At 48.9% G+C, this 12248-nt stretch overlaps 1 pseudogene across 1 annotated transcript in view; it reads right to left on the bottom strand.

Annotated features, from left to right (window-relative positions):
- LOC147700357 (uncharacterized) overlaps positions 1–12248 on the bottom strand; it is a 122482-nt pseudogene that overhangs the window by 99433 nt on the left and 10801 nt on the right. The window contains exon 4 of the transcript XR_015299407.1: positions 8873–9002. The product of XR_015299407.1 is annotated as an uncharacterized LOC147700357 (transcript). The remainder of the gene's footprint in view (positions 1–8872; positions 9003–12248) is intronic.

The following is a 12248-nucleotide window of genomic DNA, read 5'->3' as shown; positions in this document are numbered from 1 at the left end:
TGTAGATCTCGATTGCAGGTCTCACAGAATATTTGGGTGATGCTCGAAATTCCCTAAGCAGAGCACCCCCTACTTTTTTGTGATTCAGGGCCATCTTGTCAATATGGGAGGACCAATTCATGTTGTCAGTTATACGCAGCCCTAGGTAATCAAATTCGGAAACTTTCTCCAAGGGGACGGTGTTCAAAACAGGCGGGCGACCTAGTTTCCTTGGAGGATGTAAAATCAGATATTTAGTTTTATCCACGTTGATTACCAATCCTCTGGATAGACAAAAGTCCTGGAAGCGGGTCAATAGTTTCTGTAGCCCCTGGGGAGTTTTTGAAATAAGCAGAGTATCGTCTGCAAACAGCAGGGTAGGGATCCGTACGCCCCCCAGACAGGGTGCCTCCGCTGGTTCTTGCTGGAGGTGCTCAACCACACCATTAACGTACAGTGAAAATAGTGTGGGAGCTAGCACGCAACCCTGTCTGACACCCCTGCAGACTGGGATCCTGTCCGTTGTTTCCCCATTTTTCCCCCAACGGACCTGGGCATAGTTACTGGTGTGGAGTTTGATGAGTAGGGACAAAATGTAGGGGGGCAGCCCCAGGCCCTGAAGTACCCTCCAAAGTTCCTCCCAAGGGACCAGGTCAAAGGCAGTCTTCAGGTCGATGAAGGCCAAGTAAAGACTGCCCTTGCCTAGTTCTACGACCTTCCAGTTTAAAAGTGCTAACCTGAAGACCTGCTCAATGGTACCCGTTCCTGAACGGAAACCGGCCTGGAAGTCAGATAGCACTCTGTTCTCGTCCACCCAGTGTAGAATCCTTCCCAAGATTGCCTTTCCTGCCACCTTTTGCGTTGAGTCGATCAGACTAATTGGCCTGTAATTCCCTGGGGTATCTCTGCAACCCTTTTTATAAATGGGAACAACCACCGCCCCCCTCCATGAGTCTGGTACTGGGCCACCCTTCAAGATGTCATTTAGAAGCGCAGCAATTACAATGCCCCAGTCAATTGGGTATGCACGCAAAAGGTCTCCTGGAAGCCCATCCGGGCCTGCTGCTTTCCGTGGTGCCACCCATTTAATCACCTCCTCTACCTCCCATGCCGTAAAAAGATCAAGAGTAACATCCCCTAGCGAGCCGGTGAAAGGGGCTGGTTCATTTAGGGGACCTTCAACCGGAGCGTATAGGGCCCCAAAGTGTTTTGACCAATTCTGGGGAGGGATGTTACAAGTCCTCAGGGTCTCATCCGGTCTGTTACGGGAGCCCACCAGATTCCAAAACCCTCTTGTGTCCTTACTTTTACTAGCAGCCAGTAAGTCCGCTCAGAACTTTTCCTCCCATTCCTTTTTGGCAATTTGGAGGGTCCTAGAGTAGGCCTTTCTCGCCTCCCTGGTCTTGCTTTGCGATTTGGATTTGACTGCCTCTATCAGTCTAGTCTTCATCGCCCTACATGTGTGGGTATACCATCCCTTAACTTTTGGTTGCCTTTCTTTAGTCCCTACTCTACTTGGTTGAGCAGTGAACAGATTTATTAAGGCCTCGGTAAGGTCGCTAAATACCCTACAAGCCACCCCCATCCTTTCTGTGGTGGTCCCCAGATTAAGTTGTGCTAGGGCTAGGAGATGGGTTATTGCTACAACCTTCTCCTCAGAGAGGGCGAGTTTAGTCCACTTTATTCGCCTCCCACAAGGTGCAACTTAAGACTCGCCCAGATCTGCTGTGAAGGAGGGAGCCGAGCCTCCCCTACCGCCTGACCACCAGGAGACTAGAGCGAGGGAAAGTAAGTTGTGATCACTCTCTACTGAGGTGACCACAACCATATCCCTCACCGAGTTCCACAAACACACATCAAGCAAGATGTAATCAATTCTTGATGTGTGGTTGGGCCTATTGTAAGTGTGGGCCCCCCCCTTGTCCGACACTGACCTCCCGTTAAGGGCCCTCAAGTTGAATTCCATACTGAGGGTATACATTTGCAGGGCCACCTCTGTCCACCTCTTGATGGGAGCTATTTCTAAGGCGGGAATCCCCCTCCTAGCATCCTCCTCATCCTGGTCCAGCGAGACATCCGAGCCTAAGGGCTGGAATGTGCAGTTAATATCGCCGGCTACCAGGATGCAAGCCTTGTGTGGAGTTGATCTTAAGAGGCCCTCCAGGAGTGCAATTGTTGGGGACTGCCTTCCCCCCTTAGTACCTCGTTCATAAATATTGTAAATATTTAGAATAGCACGACCCCTTGGGACCTTCAGGGTAATATTAAGAATGTCCGAACAACCGGTCCGCTGCTCCACTATCCTACAGTTCAATGTGGCAGCAACCCAGATGAGGAGGCCACCAGAGGGGCGTCCCCTCCCCGAGTCAGAGCATACTGCTGGGATAGAGTAGGACGAATAACCCGCCTTATGGGTGGGCTCCGTGCACCATGTCTCCTGGAAAATGCATATGGAATGGTCATCCACCAATGCATTCCAGTCAGGCAATGTCAGCTTCCTTGAAATTCCAGCTACGTTCCAGCTGACGACCTTAAAGATTGGGTCCATCACAGCTGGGGCGCTGCCGGATACAGGATCGTGACAGGGGGCCACCTCTTGTGAATCCACCCTTGTTCCACATACACCAGTGGATTCTTGGATCTCTGCCATTTCCCCAACATCCAAATCAGAATGGATTTTAAGAGGGGATGGGGATGGGGATGGGGCTGCACTAGGGTAGGGAAAGAAGACTCTCTCAGCTCCCCCTCTACCGTCCCACCCTTACCCTCAAGTCAGTGTCCCCAAGAGCCCCAGGTCGTCTCTGGCCATCCAGCTTGGGGATAGAAATGGGGCTCCATAGAATATCGTGAGCCTCCGCTAAGGCCAAAGCAAGGCTCCCTAATGACAGGCCTGAAAAGGTTAGGAACGGGCCTAGGATGAAAGTAACTCAAATCCACTACTCTAACACCTGGACCAGCCACCTCTTGATTTTGGCCACAGATTATCTTTGCCACTCTGTTGTCCTGGAAATTAATGATAATACAGTCTCCCTCCAATCGCTTTTTGCCCTGTCACACCCTGCCTACCCTACGCACACTGAGGATTAATCCATCCACACCTGTTGGAAATGGTTTGTTTGTTTTTAACCAGTGGAGACTCTTATTTTTTAAGGTCTGGTGGGTCTCAATCTGATTAGCCCTCAGTGGTGGGACGTTGACAAGCACTACAACTTAGGATGGCAATCGGGGGGAAGATTTACCGGGGGGCTCCGGGGGATGATCTTTGGGGGAGCAACTACAGTGGCGTCAGATGCCAGATTGCATCTGTCGACCTTGGCTGGCGGTGCTGCCCCGACCCCCTTGGCATTGACACTCGGCTGGGCAGTTTGGCTGCTCTTGGCCAAACCCGCACCTGCCGGTGTCTTTACCTGAGGTGTTTTCTTAGGCTGGTTTTTAGAGAGCACGGGGGGCTTTGTTTTTGTATGGGAAATATGCGGGCAGGGCCTGGTTTGGAGGTGGAAGGGACCAGGGGGACTGAAGATGGGTCCCTAGAGGGTATCACCTCAGGGAGAAGGGTTGGCATTGGGACAACCTGCGCTGGGACCGGAACTGCCGGCAATCCTTTTCCCATATTCATACCCACAGGATCCTCACTTGCTCTAGAGTGATGTTTAATCAGAGTCTTAAGTGAGAAAAAATTATCAAGGGTGGATTGTTCGAATTTGTCCACTCTTGCCCCCAAACCCTTAAGTTGATCCATCAACGGAGCCAATAGGCTTTTAATCAGGTCCGTAATTATTTTGAGTGAGTCAGGTTCTAGGGGAACAACTACCCTCTCGTGGGCATTAGGGTGTACAGGCAAAATGTCAGAAGTTGTTCCCGCAACAGGAGGCTCCCCTACCGTACCAGTATGCGTTGGAGCTAGACTGTTTTCTACTTTCGACCCAAAACCCCTTTGCCCCTGCTTTCTTGGTCGCTTGTGGAGTGTAGTGTGATTACCTTTGTGGGAGCTCATAACCCTTTTCCTTTTCGCCTGTTTTGTAGTGCCTAAAGACTGGCTGGTCGGTAGCGGCTCCGCAGGGGGAGCCTGATCCTGATCTAACGTTGGGGAAGTCTGGCTCAAGGCGGGGCACGGTGAACTTTGAGAAATCTCTTCCCCCGCCGTCTCGATACCACCCCCCACTGGCAGTAGGTCAGAAAGATTCTCTAATCTATCTATACTTGCTCCTATTGCCGACAACCGAGGCTGCACTGGAGCGTAGAAGGGGTGGGGAGATGGAACCCGTCCAGAAGTAGGGGACAAGGCCTGGGCCACAGCACCTAGAGAGGAGCGTCTAGCTGGTAGGTAGACCTCCGAGAGGCGACGTTCGGTCATAACGATCTCCTTCTCAATAACCGCTGCTACTCTGGTTATGAAGCGGTCCATGGTTCCTATTGTAGAACTCCCAGATACTCCACCCTCTCCCCCGCACCTAAGCAATTTCCTGGAGCGGGTAGACATAGTGGGGTATATTCCCTCTGACACAGTCACGCAACCTACCAGGTCCACAGGCAAGATGTTAGGGACGTGGCCCAGCCCAGCCTCTGACAGCCCCTGGGCTTCGCTCGGCGTCCCGCTCGCGTCCCGCTGAGTGTCCGGCGTGGTGTTAAGTGGGGGGCGTTACAGGCGCGGTGGGCGTGTCTCGCTGGGGGCGCGGCCGTGCACACCTGTGCAGCGCAGGGACTCCTGGTCTTCCGAGTCCCTGCAGCGCGCTCCCTCAGCAGCCTCCGATGGTTTTCTCCTTCTCCACGGCCCCAGGCGTCCGGTCAGCTACTCCTGCCCCTCGCCTCTCGCGGGAACCCTCACGGGCAAGGACAGGCTGGTGCAGCAACTCCCAGGGCTCCTAGGTAGGGTGTAGCGTTTGGCGTTTCGGATAGTGCCCTGAGCAGGATGAAATCTTTTTTGTCTGGGCGCAGCTTCCAGGTTAGGCAGGGTGCCCACTACTCGAAAGTCATCAAACTAAGACAGGGGGTACCGCAGGGATCGACCCTGAGCCCAACCCTGTTCAATCTCTACGTGGCTCCTCTAGCGGAGATTGCTGATGGGTTTGGGATATGGGTTGTGTCCTATGCCGATGACACGCAGCTGGTGGTCTCCCTTACACAGGCACCGGATACGGCAGCCTCCAACTTTGTGGCATGCCTGCAAGAACTGGCCGCATGGATGGCTAACAACTGCCTGAAGTTGAATGGCAATAGGACCGAGGTGCTTGTGGTGGGGAGAGCCCAGTCGGTATGGTCATCTGCCTGGTGGCCCCAGAGTTTGGGGACTACCCCTGTCTCCTGCACTCAGGCAAAGAATCTGGGGGTGTGGCTGGACACAAGGCTCTCCTTTGAATACCAAACCAGGCGGGTGGCAGGCGTCCTGAGGGTCCTTCGTAAAACCCTGGTATATGCTGCCTATGGCAGCCAGGAAGACCATGGTCCATGCCCTTGTGACATCGCGCCTGGATTATGTCAAAATTCTCTATCTGGGTGCGACGACTAAGTGTATGCTCAGACTCCAGAGGGTGCAGTATGCAGCAGCACGTTTGGTTCTGATGCGCCCGAGGAGGGCCTCTTTGTGAGGCAGCGTGAGATGCACTCCACTGGCTGCCGATAAGGGAGAGAGTCCTGTTTAAGGCACTGTGTGTATGTCATTGGTTTATGCAGGGGACTGCTCCCTCCCATCTGTCTGAGCTACTCACCCCCTATGCCCCAACACGCCAGCTTAGATAAGGTGGGGTGGGCTTGGTGTCATCAAGAGAGCTAGGATGGGCGGACGCTCCTTCCGCTTGCTGGCTGGCCAGCACTGGAACAGACTCCCATTGTGTCTCCGGATGGAGGCCCGGGAGGGCTGTTTAAGGAAAGATTTGGAAATCTGTGCAGTTGCACCGCAGCGCGGGGACACACTGGCCGAGTGTAACCATGCGCTTTATAAATGTGCATATTATTATTTTTTAACACAGGCCCCCACAGTGGAGGCATTAGTCCACTAATGCCACCGGACCCAGCTAATACACCTGGAGATACACTTATGCCCTGCCCACTGCTTGAACATATTGTACTTTGACTCCCTTTTGTTGCAAAAGTGTGTCTCTTGAATAAGCCCTACATCTGGTGACTGTCCTTTCATCGAATCTTCAATTGCCCGTGCCGTACGCTTATTATTCAACCCATTGGCATCAAATGAGACAATTCTCAAGTGATCTTTATGTACTCTCATCTAAGTCCTGGGTTTCAACAAATAAAGGCATTTCAACCTAAAATGCAGTGCAGAAGGAAGCCTAATTGAAGATATACTATGCCATAAACTAAAAAGCAGGGCAAAAATATCTGTACATTTCAAACAGAAATTTCAATACATTTCACTTTCCAATTGCACTCTCCCGTTTGCAAAGTGCCCAGGGTGCATTTCAGTGTGCCACAGAGAAATCAACAAATTAAGAAAGTGTGCTGAGCTTAAAGTGCGATAAAAGCATGCTTAGAATGGCATGGTGCCCACATCCGCCATAACCGAAAGCGCAGTGCAAGAATATACATATGCTTATTCTCAAACATTTCAGATACATTGCATAATTTCGATTCATTTCACATCCCAATTGAAATATTCTGTATATAGTGCCTAATGTACTTCAATGCACCTTGATAAAGCCCAGAGTAAGAAAGTGCACCATGCTTAAAATTAAAAAAACAAGCCTTATATGTAAAGTGCCAAGTCTTAAAGTGGGATGCATAACAAAAACATGTGCTTTTCTATAAACAGTACACAGCTCTTCACCTCATTATTGCACCTCCCCATCGCCCTTCTTCATTGCAGCATTCTGATTCTAAAGTGCACTTTGCATCATTAAGCATAGCTACGCCTACCTACTTCTGCACGGATCTTACTGGATTTACTATGTTTACTACATTTCCATTTCTGATTTCAAGAGCCATTAAACAACTGCACATATCCAAGTGTGACCTCTCTCAATTTTTAACAGCAGTGATCCCATAATCTCCTCCCCTTGCCACACACCCTGTGCTACCATCCAAGGGGGGAATTGCCCACAGTCTCTCCCTCGCACCCAAACATTGGCACTCATGCCCCAAAAGTGCCCGGCCCCGCCTACGTGGGAGCAAATCACTGAAAGAAGGGAACCTCAGGACTAAACAATCCAGACATTGCTCAAATTCAGCTTCGATCAAACCCGAAGATACCCATTGCCACCAGCAAAAAACATACCACATCTTGCTAAATGTTGGCCCTGCTAGAAGCAAAATATTATTATAAAAGGAGCCCGTGGAGGAAATAATTAACGCAAACATACATCCAGAGAACCCTAATTGCATATCTTCTAGAGAAGCTCCTGGGTCCCTCTAGTCTCTGAAGAAAAGATTAAACTGTCTTTCACCAACACATTGAGCTTGGTTTGCTGCACAATAGATGCCTGAGCCCCCGTAGATGTAAAGGAATCAATCACTGTAGGAAATTGGCGCTCTGCATAGTGTGATTCCTTCTCGTGCACTATATAGAGTGCACACAATTGTTTTTCAGAGGCTAAAGTAGATAATGCGAACGCTCTCTTTTGTGGCAGTGTGGGCGAGCAGTTAGACTCATCCGGAGGGTAGCACAAGCATTTGTTGTACTCAGAGGCAATAAATGAGACACACACTCAAAGAATAAATCTGAGACCAAATTTGAAAAATAACACTTCTTCTTATATATGTTTTGAAACCAAGAACTTCGTTCATTCTTCAATATCTTTTTTTACAAGTAGGCAACTAGTTCAAACTTGTGCGTCTTTAAGCACAATACAATCCAATGGGAGGAAAAGTCATAAATGCAATAAAGTAAGGTACAGTCTACTTTACGGGTTCACCTTCTGGATTTGGAGTAGTAGGGGGCGGGTCGTGCGAAGGACAAGAGGGACCACTGTAGTCTAGACAAAACCTCATCTTTTTTGTATTTTTGGTTACAGAGAGCTAACAGACCAATGTATGATTTAGCAGTTTTGGACATTACGAAAAAATAAGCTGGATAGGAGTACTTACCTAAGGAGGAGGAGTCTCAACAATGCTGAAAGTAGACGAAGCCTTGCATAGGAAGAAGAGAAGAAAATATAGAACCAGCATAAAGACTGACAAACAGGGAAAGAAGGAAACATTAGAAGACAGAAAAAACAATACAGAGGGATGACATGGTGAGGAAAAACCAACAAAGGGCTATAAAAGGTTCTCTCATGCTGGAAATCTTTGACCCCCAGACCTGGGAAGCGGAGGACCACCAACGAGGAGTCGACTAACAGAGGAGGATACCCTGCTGCACAGTGAACACGATGAAGAGCTCCAGCACATATGTCAGCCAGGAGGAATCAAAACGGAGGAGCTCTGTTAGAGGGAGGAGCACCATGGGGCAACGAGGCAGACCTTGAAATACAGGTAAATGACAGAGATTGGGAGCCTGCACGCCACCTGGAAACACTGTGGCCCCATCATGGTTCTGAGGAGAACTGTGGCTGACCAGGTGCGCAAATGAGGTAGTTCGGGGAAGGAACAGGTAGGGAAGAGTAAAGGCATAGAGGCTGGTGCGGAGTCCAAGGATGACAACTGGGGTCAAAACCATGACAATCGTGCATATGACCCTGAAGTCTCCCGGGATTCTTTTCTTCTAGAAGCAAGTCTTGATGGCCAAACTAAGTGCCTTATTTTTGTGATGGGTAAGAAAGTGTGAAGGGCTAAGTAACATAGAAGAAAGGATAAAACAGGAGAAACAAAGAGGAAGAAATTCAAGCAGACCATGGAAAGCAGAAGAGGCTGGAAAAGATATAGTTGGGAAGAACAGCAATCGATCCATCGGCTCTACAATAATTGAGATTTTTATTTATTTGACCTGTGTTATAATGACACTTACCTTTACCTTTAATATGAGGACATTGGAGGTGGAGCCTCAGTCGCTCTCTGGAGTCTGCAGGGCCAAATCCTAAGGAAAGTAGAAGAACGAATCCTATGAGATCTTTACAGACTTTTTGAAGAACTTGAGCCTGTATGATAAATGGAGAACAATACAACACTTAATTACTCAGAAAGCCTTGTAATTGACCTGGGTTACTGTATTAAAACAAACAAAACAGAGACCGAGAAATGAATATGCAGAGTTCCTCAGCCTCACCCTTTTCAACATGTACATGACACTACTCGCCAACATCATCATCGTCATTTCCTACTCCAATCACACACAAGTCATCTTCTTCCTGACGGACAAAACAACCACCGCCAGAACCAACTTCACAAACTGCATGACCTTGATAGCAGACTGGGTGTGAACCAACTGCCTGCAGCTGGTACTGATCTTTGACAACAAGACCTCCTCAATGAACTCCACCTGGTGGCCATCAAAGATAGGACCAAACCCTGCAACCACAGACCTCAATGAACTCCACCTGGTGGCCATCGAAGATAGGACCAAACCCTGCACCCACAGACCTCAATGAACTCCACCTGGTGGCCATCGAAGATAGGACCAAACCCTGCACCCACAGACCTCAATGAACTCCACCTGGTGGCCATCGAAGATAGGACCAAACCCTGCACCCACAGACCTCAATGAACTCCACCTGGTGGCCATCGAAGATAGGACCAAACCCTGCACCCACAGACCACACATGTAATCTAGAGATCACCCAAAATAACAAACTCAGCATGGCGGCTCAGGACCGCTCTAACTCCCCAGTATTCTCTTCATGTGAATACCTCTGCCTAGACATCTTGAGCAATAACAAACCAATATGCTCACTTCACTCTTTCTACCTTCCTCCAGGCATCAACCATACCGTCATTGAGCACATCGTGGATATTTTAGCAACAAATGTCGGTCAACAGATACCCAGATCTTCCTGGGGGACTTCAACCTCCACTGGAACGATCTAAACGACCCAGAGGTCAATAGCCTCAAAGCTTTCCTGTCCCACCTCAACCTGTCCCAAATTTGCGATAGTCCCACCCACGATAAGGGCTCAACCCTTGATCTAGTGATCCCTAAAGTAGACTCTATTCAGCTTGAATCGATTCTTCCTTGCGACTGGTCCGCCATAATCACATTCCATATCAAAGAAGTAGTTAAATTACTCTCTATCCAGCCTAAGAGAACAAAAATCTGGAGGAGGAACCTAGATAACCTCAATCTTACCACACTCGCAACCACCAGCCACATCTTCACGCCACCACTGGATGGCTTAGATGATGTACAGGACTTGACCAATCACTACTTCAACTGCATGAACACGATACTCGACAATCTAGCACCCCTACAATTGAAAAGAGTCACCACAAAGGACTCAAACCCTTGGTACGATGGTAGGCTAAACAATGACAGAAGAACCCTGAGAGCAATTGAAAGGCAATGGAGATCCACTCCATCTGTTGCCACCGCAAACTACTAAGAAGTACCAGAAACTCCTATTACAGAAAGATTAGACGTTCAAAAGCGGACTTTATATGTAAACAATTAGACCAAGCTAAGAACCGCCCCTAAAAACTATTTGAAAGAATCAAAAATCAATCCAAGGGTGTCTTCCACTCCCCCCAAGCTAGTCCAGAAACACTCCCCAATTCGGAGGAGCTTGCCGCCTTTTTCAACACAAAGACGGAAAATTTAAAGACAGGCCTACGTAATGACCTACTATCCCACACCCACACAAACACTATTACCACGCTGACCATACCAGTGACCCGGCCTAATTGTTCTTCAAAGCTCGACCTCAAGAACAACGCTTCCTGGTCCACCTTCAACTTCTACAGTGAAGTAACTATCTTAAATACGCTCATGGCCTTGAATCCCTCTAACCATTTCGCAGATCCTCTCCCTGCATCCCACTTAAAGACCTTCCTGCCACAGCTAGTGACCCTATGGACCAGAATTATAAACACCTCTCTTCTTCAAGGAACCATCCCCGACATCCTCAAAGCTGGTCAGGTATTCCCCATTCTAAAGAAGGTATCGGCTGACCCGTCAGACTTGAATAACTATGGTCCTATATCCAACATTTCAGCCCTGGCCAAATTGCTCGAAAAATGTGTCCACATGCAGCTTAGTAACCACACCAACTACTTCAATCTGTTAGATCAATTCCAATCAGGCTTTCCATCGGGGCATAGTACTGAATCAGCCATGACCCACATCATAGATGACGCCCTACAAATACTGGATCAAAACAAAGCCTGTTTGTTAATCCTACTCGACTTATCCTCAGCCTTCGATACAGTCAAACACAGCAACCTACTAGACCTCTTGAAACATAGAATGGGTCTATCTGGAACAGTGTTAAACTGGTTCACTTCTTTCCTCCAAGACAGAACGCAAAGATTCAAGATCAACCAATCTTTATCCAACCCCACCCCAGTCACCTTGGGAGTATCCCAGGGATCCTCCCTCTCCCCTACACTCTTCAATCTGTTTATGGAACCACTCACTGAGCTTCTCAACTCCTCAAACATCCAATATCACATGTACGCCGACGGCACACAGCTCGATTCTCTCGAAGATATCAAGTCCCTTTTACCATGTATGTACTCGCTTAACCCATCGTACTCTTATGTATTTGCCAATCACTGTTAAGTGCCTTGTAAAGCGCTCTGATACACGTGAGGGTCTTGTTTGCGCTATACAAAACTGTCAAAATAAATAAATAAAATAAAGTCAATGCAGTGTGCACCTAATGCTTCCACTTCCTACTCATGTTGCGAAAAAATCTTCAAATGGATGCCTCAGAACACATGGGGCAGTATTACAATAAGTGCCCTGGGGGCGCAACGGGCGTTTGCGCCCGCTTTGCGTGCCCCCGGTGTACTTTGGTATCATAGAAGGGGGTGCAGACGCTCGTGTGTTCCCTTCTATAATACCGATAGCGCTGGCACACTTAAAGCGCCAGCGCTACCTTCAGAGGGTGTTTCCTCATTTGCATAGGTGCTTGCCCTATGCAAATGAGGGAATTCCTTTGACTGCGCCCGCGCCATATTACTGAAGCGGGCGCAGAGTCAAAGGAGTCCTCAGGAGGTGCACTTACAGTGCGCCATTTAAAAGGCGGCGCACTGACAGCAGCCCTCTGCGGTGGCTAAAAGGGTTCCCATGGACACCCCAGACATTCCCTTGCAGGCGGATGCGGTCACTGACTGCACCCGCTTAGAAGGGGATCTCTATTCGCCTGTTAAAGTTCACACGGGTGCCGCCTGCATTGTGAAAACACGGAGCAGCTGCTTCGTGTTTACACACGAATGTGATGCCCCCAGGG

This window comes from Lissotriton vulgaris, chromosome 8, assembly GCF_964263255.1.
Source record: "Lissotriton vulgaris chromosome 8, aLisVul1.2, whole genome shotgun sequence".
Classification (NCBI taxonomy): domain Eukaryota; kingdom Metazoa; phylum Chordata; class Amphibia; order Caudata; family Salamandridae; genus Lissotriton; species Lissotriton vulgaris.
This window is presented reverse-complemented; position numbering and strand designations above follow the sequence as displayed.